Source organism: Adiantum capillus-veneris, chromosome 7, assembly GCF_014529385.1.
Source record: "Adiantum capillus-veneris isolate H3 chromosome 7, ASM1452938v2, whole genome shotgun sequence".
Classification (NCBI taxonomy): domain Eukaryota; kingdom Viridiplantae; phylum Streptophyta; class Polypodiopsida; order Polypodiales; family Pteridaceae; genus Adiantum; species Adiantum capillus-veneris.
This window is the reverse complement of record NC_140937.1, coordinates 140,862,555-140,873,017: the sequence shown is the minus strand read 5'-3', so window position 1 is coordinate 140,873,017 and position 10,463 is coordinate 140,862,555.

The following is a 10,463-nucleotide window of genomic DNA, read 5'->3' as shown; positions in this document are numbered from 1 at the left end:
GAGAAGGACAAAGGTAAAGGCAAAGATCATGATGATAAAGAGGAGAAACCAAAGAGTTTGGTTAAGATTAAAGAGCTGAACATAGTTCAGGATGAGAGTGATGCACAAGACATTAATATGTTGACTGAAAATAATGATGTCTTTTATGATGCTCTCTATCTTTGCAAATTTCTATGCCAGTTAAACTCCTTGTTAGTGGTAAAGTATTCCATACATGGATTCTTAATTCGGATGCTTCATTGCATGTAACACCTCATAGGCATTGGTTTACTACATACGAGGAAACCATTGGCTCTATTATACTTGGTGACAGTTACTCTTGTGACATTGTTGGCGTATGTGATATTGTTATGGTTATGAAAAAATGGGTGAAGTTTATCATCTATAATGTGCGTCATGTTCCAGCCTTGACACGCAATCTAAGTTTGGTTGGACGTCTTGATGCATTAGGAAAAATATGAACCCCAAAAGGGCCTTTTAGCTTAATGGGTGATTAAGTATACACCAATAGGAAGAGGATGGTGGCCACAACTATACCTCTCAAAACGTAGGGGTAGTAGGGGGCATGGGGGCGTATTTTTGTCCCTCATTATAGATTTTTCCCCTAGAAAGCGAGAGAAGGGGGAAAAGGAGGGGGGCGGGGGGAGGCGCTTTCCCTCCATTTTCATGGGCGCCCATAAAGTAACCCTAAAATTTCAAATTTGTTAAAAAAACTCTAAATCTCACTTTTCACTCTCCAAAAGCTCTCCTAACCAAATACATAATCAAAATTTTATTTTCTTTGACCAAAATTTACATTTCTCAGCAATACCCTCTATTCTGCCTCTTCTCTTTTCTCTTTCTCCTTTTGCCTCCAAGATTTCTGTTGGGGGTTCCATCGTTGCATAGCTCCAATGACCAACAAAATTATCAATCCGGAGGGATGAGCTACCCGGCTAGGACATGGAAACTCTCACACAAATAGTGAGCTAATCACGACAACACAAATGGTTAACTCTATGAGGTGAGCTTCTCGGCCTATGGAGGAGCTAATCCACAATGAAGGGCAATCTCCACATCCACTTCACCTCCAATCAACCAAATCACACACGCTAACTATTGCAAGACGCACACAACACTAATCCTATAATGCAACACACTAATCGCAATCACACATACATAGATCTATCGAGCACCACACTCCAATCAAACTTGTTACCTCTATAGTACTCATGTTCTTTTAAGATCCACTGTGATGCTATACATCCCATGTGTTTGTATTTTTGTGTTGATTTCGTGTCTTTAATCCAAATTGGATCATTGACTTTGACTAAACTGCTCTGAACAAACACTTGTTTGACTTTCCTTTGCTTTCTTGAGTACTTTGGCTGAAATATCTTTGCTTTTTTTGGGTGTCTCTTTAGAGGTCTCAATTGGGTCAAAAATTGACTTGAAGTTTTGAAAGCCTGACTTGCTAGAAGTATCTGATTCATGAGGATTCTTTGATGTAGAGGCATATGCTATCACACCTTCTTTGCTAGTCGGTGAAAGTTCCACTTTAGCTTTACCTTTGTCTGTAAGATTTATCTACGATTCTTGTGACTTTTGCAACTTTGATTCCAGCATTAATGGTACCTGTAATTGTTGCTTGCTACCACTTGGAAAAGAAAGTAATAGCATTTTATCTTCTTTGTAGGCCTTGTGTTGGTCTAACCACTGATGTCCAAGGATGACATTGAGGCGGTCCGGGGCGAGCAACAAGAAAGGCGACCTCTAAACACCCCTCAAGGCTCCCGTGCTGCTCAATTGGGGCTGGGGAAACCACAAGCACAACAAACAACAAACCCACAGCCAAACCCAAACAAGATAGGGGCACCACCTAGTTATGGTATGCGAACTAGGACGCAAGAGAGATTTTGGTACAACCAAGAAGATGCACCACACAACACACACAAGCAACCTCACACCAAGACACACACAAAATGGACCAGAGAGAGCTAGAGCAAAGGGAAGAGAGAGAGAAAAGGATCTTGCGTAATACCTTATTTGTGACTTGCAAATGGAGATGGTTTGTTATGATGCTATCGTAGAGCTTGTACAAAAACTCACTCAATGCTTAGTGATTGCTAAACATTGCCAAAACACACACACACTGTCTTAGGGTGTGGGAGACCTCTCACCACAATACCCTCTTACAATGGACACAAAATTGGCAATGAAAAACACACTAAAACACTTCCTAAAATCAAGATCAACCGATAAAAACTCAAAATACACGTCACCTTGAATTCACCAAACCGTATTGCACAAATGGAAGGACGAAGATTTGAACGTCGAATCACGCCTTTGATGCACCAAACCTCAATTTATTGATGATGAAGGAGCATATACAATAGTGGTTTTGAGATTTGTGGAACTCACGCTCTCTCACTTACAATGTGTAGTTTGAAGGCTTCTCTCACACCAAGAGTGAAGCTCACAAGTGGTTGCTACACCTAAGTCTCTCCTCACGCATAGAGTATTCGGGTGCTATGTGAGATATTGGAGGTTGTTTTACAAGAAGGAGAGGGGCCTATTTATAGGTTGGAGACCCCTCATTAAGATTATTGGAAATCCTAATTTACAAGCTAACAAATCAGGATTATGATTTTTTTGAATATCAAAACATTGCGGGCCTTCTTTGTCTGCTTGCATCATGGGTGTGGGCTCAAAAGAGAGCATTATTGATGGTAGATAAGGTGAAAGTAAGTTTTAAGGAAGGGGGGGGGAGAGAGAGAGAGAGAGAGAGAGAGAGAGAGAGAGAGAGAGAGTTACTATACATGTCTTGAGGTGAGGTGTCTTTTATGGTTAGGTCAATGCTATTTTGTGTTAGTATGTTAGTCGTTAGTAATCACTAGAAAGTTAATGTTACATTTACAATGGGTAGAGTGAGTTGATTTGATGAAGGAAGAGGGGTGAATTAAAAGAGAATCATTGAGATGGTGAAGCTTTGAAGAAGCTTGAACTCACCCTTGTGTAGATTGTGGAAAAAATGACCGCTGGTCTTCTTCTTCTTCTTCGCTTCTTTACGCCGCCGCCACGGTTGACCACCACGATGAAAAGAGGATTTGTTGATGAAAAATCCTCAATTTGCAGAAGTTATCATGGTTAAGATGCTGAATTTTAGATATTTTAGGAGAGGTAAATGAAATTGTAACATAGAAGCAATAGAGAGAGACATGGAGAGGGTGTATGTATGTAGAGGTTCATAAAAGAACTATAGGGATGAGAGAGAAGGGTAATGGTGAAGAGGGTGGGAGAAGCCATGGAAATTACAGGTTTGAGTGAGGGAAGGAGAGGGAGGGATGTGTAAGAGTGAGTAGGTGTGTGGAAGGGTGAGAGAAGACTAAGGGCTACTTGTGAGAAAAGTGGGCAGACTGGGGTCCACTCAAAAAATCATAGCTCACCGGTGGTAGCTCCAAAAATCATGAAAAAATTTGAGGTGATTATTCAGGGCGTGAGCTACATTTTCTCTTTTGACCACCGCTCCAAATTCGGAGTGGAGATAGGTGCCAAAATTCTCACCAAAAAGCATGTTTTTTATGCCTGCAAAAGTCTTTATGTGGCCCCCTCCTTTGTTGAATTTGTACAATGCATCCAAGAGTGAGCCCCTCCTTTGTCATATTATAATACAAAGCATTCAAGTTGCCCTTGACCCATGCATGGAGGAGGATTATTGGTGAAATAAGAAATATATACATGGTGGGACTAGTGTATGGACTATTCATGGACTTTAGCTCAATGAGCACATGGTGTTAGAATAATGAGTAAAAATAATAATAAAAATATGGAGGAGTTATGGATATGGAAAGATATTGGAATCATATGATATGGTCCCTCCTTGAATTATTTTGGGTGAAAGAGGAAAAGGTATGCAAGTAAATAATATAATAAACGTAACTAATGAGTAGAAATCAATTTTTTGTTTTCACGAGGGTGAGGGTGAAAATGTGAGAGTGATTTGTATAAAGGAAAAATATGAGGTTAGAATATGTACATATTGACAAAAAATATACTTATGGTGTAAGAGGATGAAAGAAGGTGTACATAGGTTTAATAAAACACACACCTAAGTAGAAATATTTAAATAAAATACCAAAATAATTATAAAAAATCCCTATATTTAGGCCATATATACAATGAAATATTTACACACAAAGAGGCCATAATATACTTTTATTTTTTTATTTTTTTTATTTTTTTTGGCTCACCTAGCCCAGTGACTAGCTAGCTGAGGGTTTTTAAAGAAGATATGGAAAAAGTCCCCTAATTCACACACGCCTATTTACAGTGAAATGGTAGGGATAGCCATAGTGTTTGGGTGATTTTGGTAGGGTGAGGTAGCTTACTATGGCAATTATGGAGAGCCGAAAAATGGCTATCATTAGCCTCCCCTTTAGATAATGGTACATTCATGTACCATTTATCTGATCATACAACATGTATATTATGTAACGTCTGTCTTTGTCTGCTCTTATCTTTGAAGAACCTTTGTTGTATGATTAAAAAACCTTGTGTGATATGGAAGGTTCTCCGAGCCAATAGCAAGATGAAATGAAGTGACGGAGTAAATCTCCTCCATTGAGAAAGTTTCCATAAGCACCCCCCAGGATCAAAGATCTTGAAATATCTTTCCCAAAGCCAGATGTATGGTATGGAATCACTTACTGATTTCGGTTGAAGAAACTTGTAGATTTTATTGTTGTCCATCATTGCATCTATCACTATGAATGTGATATAAAAGATTGGTTGCTCTTCCTCCTGTGTAAAGTTGATGTATCTGCTACGATCTTCAAGAGCTTGTATGAGCAAATTCCTGAACTGTAGCTCATAAAATTCATTCAACCTGGGTAGGCTCAACAAGTCAAAATTTCTATGACCTTCATGATTTAGGAAATCTTGATCCATGCTTCCAACTTCTATTGGAAGATATTGCAGATAGTTTACCACATAAGTAGATAATAGATGAAGGTTTCTATTGCTTCCAACACATTGGAAGAGAATAGATTTTGGTACTGATTGATGAAATATCCACATGTAGCAATCAACAACTTTTTCATCTATGATGAAGACCAGAAGCATCACAATGTGCGACCTCCATACACCAAAGAACCAAATGAAGAAGGTTTGGAAACCTCCGTTCATCGCCAAGTATTCATGTCCTCCTCCACTTAAGAAGGTATGGTGCCCTCGATGAAAGGTATATGTGAAGAGAGGAGAAGTTGACTTTGAAGAGGTGAAACCCAATATGAAGATGATTGGGGCTTCAAAAGCTTGGATTTCCTTGCTAAGAGATTGTCCCATGAATGAAGAGCCACCCACTAAAACACCATTGGAGAGAATGATACCCTTCTGATAGTTTCCTTTTATGATTTTATCTTTTATTACTCTCCCATGTTCTTCATCCCCTTCTAAGCCCCCCCTTTGGCAAGGTTGTAACTCCTCACATTGTACCACCTCAAAGGTTGATGGAATACTGTTTGATCTCTCCACCTATGATTTCATCTTCTTCTTCACTCTCTTCTTTTAGACAAGATACACTCTCAGAACATTCCATAAGATCAAGGTTACCTTCAAGGTCTTCATTCTCCATAGAGTCATGTTGCACAAAAGCTTCGTTTGCTCGGACTAGAAATTGATCCTCCGCCAAAAGGTTGGATGTATCCATTATTGAATCATCAATGCCATTTGAGATATCTTGTGTTGATTTTTTCATGCTTGTGATAAAGGTAGAAGAAAGAGATTCCACATTTGAATCTTGGCCACACACTTTAGCACTTGAATAATCAGTTGGTATGTAAGTAACTTCTTCAACATTTGTCGGAGTAGAAGGAGACAAGTATGGCAAAGGAGATGACTCCTTGATAGAAACACTTTCATGATGGTTGGTTCTTCCAGCATGATGGCAACCATTTTTGATGTAGAAGTACTTGTGAAACTTCCTTCGGGCAATAGTGACCGCTTCTTCAAAGGTAGAGGGTCCACTACAAGTAACCTTAGTCTTTAGGAAAGGAGACAAACCCGAAATAAATTGATCCATTTTTACATAATCTGGAAATGTAGAACTAAATCCACATCCTTCCCATTGACGAGAAAAAATATCCTCATAAGCATAGTAGTCTTCACCATGTTGTTGAAGTCTCCGTAGTGAAGCCCATGCTTTCTCCGTTGTTGGAACTTTAGAGAATCTGGCCTTCAAAGCTTTGGAAATTTGGGTATACCCATCTTCAATCTGAGAAGACATACTCCAAAACCATTGCTCAGCGTTGCCTCTAAGGCATAGCAATAGAAAATCCCCTTTTTCAATGTCATCCCTTTTACCAAGGATATGACAAACCATTCTAAAATCAACAAGAAAATCATCAACATCTTCTTCTGGATTTCCAAAGAAGATTGGGATATCATCAAAGGTATAGTGTGTCATAGTCTCTCAATGCTAGAACCACGCAAAGATTAGTTCCAAACAATCATTTTCTCTCATGACATCAACTAACTACACAAAGTTTTGAAAGGTCTTTCAACATGAATTTTAGATTCTTATGTGAAAATGCTTTTTTCCTTTCTTATGTTATGCTAATCCAAACCATATTCTAGATCAATTTTTGTTTCCTTGAAATTAAACTCGGTCATACAAGTTTTCATGATTCATATAATCTACTTGATTATGCTAAAATTCAAGCATTCATGCAATACAACAACAATAAGCACAAAGTCAGTTCCTCAGTGGGGGCACCAAAATTGAGGCGGTCCGGGGCGAGCAACAAGAAAGGCGACCTCTAAACACCCCTCAAGGCTCCCGTGCTGCTCAATTGGGGCTGGGGAAACCACAAGCACAACAAACAACAAACCCACAGCCAAACCCAAACAAGATAGGGGCACCACCTAGTTATGGTATGCGAACTAGGACGCAAGAGAGATTTTGGTACAACCAAGAAGATGCACCACACAACACACACAAGCAACCTCACACCAAGACACACACAAAATGGACCAGAGAGAGCTAGAGCAAAGGGAAGAGAGAGAAAAGGATCTTGCGTAATACCTTATTTGTGACTTGCAAATGGAGATGGTTTGTTATGATGCTATCGTAGAGCTTGTACAAAAACTCACTCAATGCTTAGTGATTGCTAAACATTGCCAAAACACACACACACTGTCTTAGGGTGTGGGAGACCTCTCACCACAATACCCTCTTACAATGGACACAAAATTGGCAATGAAAAACACACTAAAACACTTCCTAAAATCAAGATCAACCGATAAAAACTCAAAATACACGTCACCTTGAATTCACCAAACCGTATTGCACAAATGGAAGGACGAAGATTTGAACGTCGAATCACGCCTTTGATGCACCAAACCTCAATTTATTGATGATGAAGGAGCATATACAATAGTGGTTTTGAGATTTGTGGAACTCACGCTCTCTCACTTACAATGTGTAGTTTGAAGGCTTCTCTCACACCAAGAGTGAAGCTCACAAGTGGTTGCTACACCTAAGTCTCTCCTCACGCATAGAGTATTGGGGTGCTATGTGAGATATTGGAGGTTGTTTTACAAGAAGGAGAGGGGCCTATTTATAGGTTGGAGACCCCTCATTAAGATTATTGGAAATCCTAATTTACAAGCTAACAAATCAGGATTATGATTTTTTTGAATATCAAAACATTGCGGGCCTTCTTTGTCTGCTTGCATCATGGGTGTGGGCTCAAAAGAGAGCATTATTGATGGTAGATACGGTGAAAGTAAGTTTTAAGGAAGGGGGGGGGGAGAGAGAGAGAGAGAGAGAGAGAGAGAGAGAGAGAGAGAGAGAGAGTTACTATACATGTCTTGAGGTGAGGTGTCTTTTATGGTTAGGTCAATGCTATTTTGTGTTAGTATGTTAATCGTTAGTAATCACTAGAAAGTTAATGTTACATTTACAATGGATAGAGTGAGTTGATTTGATGAAGGAAGAGGGGTGAATTAAAAGAGAATCATTGAGATGGTGAAGCTTTGAAGAAGCTTGAACTCACCCTTGTGTAGATTGTGGAAAAAATGACCGCTGGTCTTCTTCTTCTTCTTCGCTTCTTTACGCCGCCGCCACGGTTGACCACCACGATGAAAAGAGGATTTGTTGATGAAAAATCCTCAATTTGCAGAAGTTATCATGGTTAAGATGCTGAATTTTAGATATTTTAGGAGAGGTAAATGAAATTGTAACATAGAAGCAATAGAGAGAGACATGGAGAGGGTGTATGTATGTAGAGGTTCATAAAAGAACTATAGGGATGAGAGAGAAGGGTAATGGTGAAGAGGGTGGGAGAAGCCATGGAAATTACAGGTTTGAGTGAGGGAAGGAGAGGGAGGGATGTGTAAAAGTGAGTAGGTGTGTGGAAGGGTGAGAGAAGACTAAGGGCTACTTGTGAGAAAAGTGGGCAGACTGGGGTCCACTCAAAAAATCATAGCTCACCGGTGGTAGCTCCAAAAATCATGAAAAAATTTGAGGTGATTATTCAGAGCGTGGGCTACATTTTCTCTTTTGACCACCGCTCCAAATTCGGAGTGGAGATAGGTACCAAAATTCTCACCAAAAAACATGTTTTTTATGCCTGCAAAAGTCTTTATGTGGCCCCCTCCTTTGTTGAATTTGTACAATGCATCCAAGAGTGAGCCCCTCCTTTGTCATATTATAATACAAAGCATTCAAGTTGCCCTTGACCCATGCATGGAGGAGGATTATTGGTGAAATAAGAAATATATACATGGTGGGACTAGTGTATGGACTATTCATGGACTTTAGCTCAATGAGCACATGGTGTTAGAATAATGAGTAAAAATAATAATAAAAATATGGAGGAGTTATGGATATGGAAAGATATTGGAATCATATGATATGGTCCCTCCTTGAATTATTTTGGGTGAAAGAGGAAAAGGTATGCAAGTAAATAATATAATAAACGTAACGAATGAGTAGAAATCAATTTTTTGTTTTCACGAGGGTGAGGGTGAAAATGTGAGAGTGATTTGTATAAAGGAAAAATATGAGGTTAGAATATGTACATATTGACAAAAAATATACTTATGGTGTAAGAGGATGAAAGAAGGTGTACATAGGTTTAATAAAACACACACCTAAGTAGAAATATTTAAATAAAATACCAAAATAATTATAAAAAATCCCTATATTTAGGCCATATATACAATGAAATATTTACACACAAAGAGGCCATAATATACTTTTATTTTTTTATTATTTTTATTTTTTTTGGCTCACTTAGCCCAGTGACTAGCTAGCTGAGGGTTTTTTAAGAAGATATGGAAAAAGTCCCCTAATTCACACACGCCTATTTACAGTGAAATGGTAGGGATAGCCATAGTGTTTGGGTGATTTTGGTAGGGTGAGGTAGCTTACTATGGCAATTATGGAGAGCCGAAAAACGGCTATCAACATCTACATGCATGTCCTTTGAAGACTTTACCTGAAACTTTACCTGCTCTTCATGATTTTGGATGCTAAGGGTAGCAACCATTTCTTCTTGACATGTAGCCTTACCCATGATTTCTCTATTATCTGGCTTTCCTTGAGTAATCTCTAGAATACTCTAGATGTTGTCTGCAACCATATTGCACTTTGCTTCTTTATCCAATGGAGCATTGCATCTGACACTTGCTCCTTTTGTAGTGTTGAGAACTACAACTATTCTCATTGTTGGCTCTATTGAAGATTTTTTTCATGGTTTTGTCACGGTCTCATCTTGATCTAAATGTGTCTCTATCGAGGGTAGCTTGAGACCCTGTTTTCCAATCTGACTTTCATCAACTGATTTAGCTGGAATGATTGATCTTTCGACTTCCTATTGCTTCTTGACTTTTTGCAAGCTCATTCTTCTTAACTTCTGACTTTGATGATTGTTCTTTGTTTTGTTTGATCTGCACTTGCTATTTCCTGATTTGTTTTAAGCTCTTTTGAAGTTCTGATTGATGGAGATGAATCATATTCAATAAGATCTGCTTTGATATAAGTCTCCATTTTAACTGTGCTTGAGGACCTTGTGATGTCATCCGGGGGTGACCAGTCTTGGTCTTCATTCTTTGATGTATGTGATGACTCCGTCATGTTTGAATTCTATATCTCTAACATCTTATGGGCCATTGGCATTCCCATTATGATGTCGTCTGGCATATCCTTAGCTGTGATCACGTAGAATTGAGTTATGATGATATGTGAACTTACTTCAATGGTGGTGGAGATGATTCTCCAGCATTCTACTCGTTTGTCTCTTGTTATGCTCATAAACTTGGGAGTATCTTCTAGCTGTGGTTGGCCACATCTTTTCCAAGTGCAAAAGGACATGAGGTTCTTGCCTAACTGAAAATCTAGCTTTACTTCTCTTGACAGCTTTTCTTCGTTTTCACCAACAATGTTGCACTTGATCATCTCAGGAGTGGTTGTTCCTTTGGTT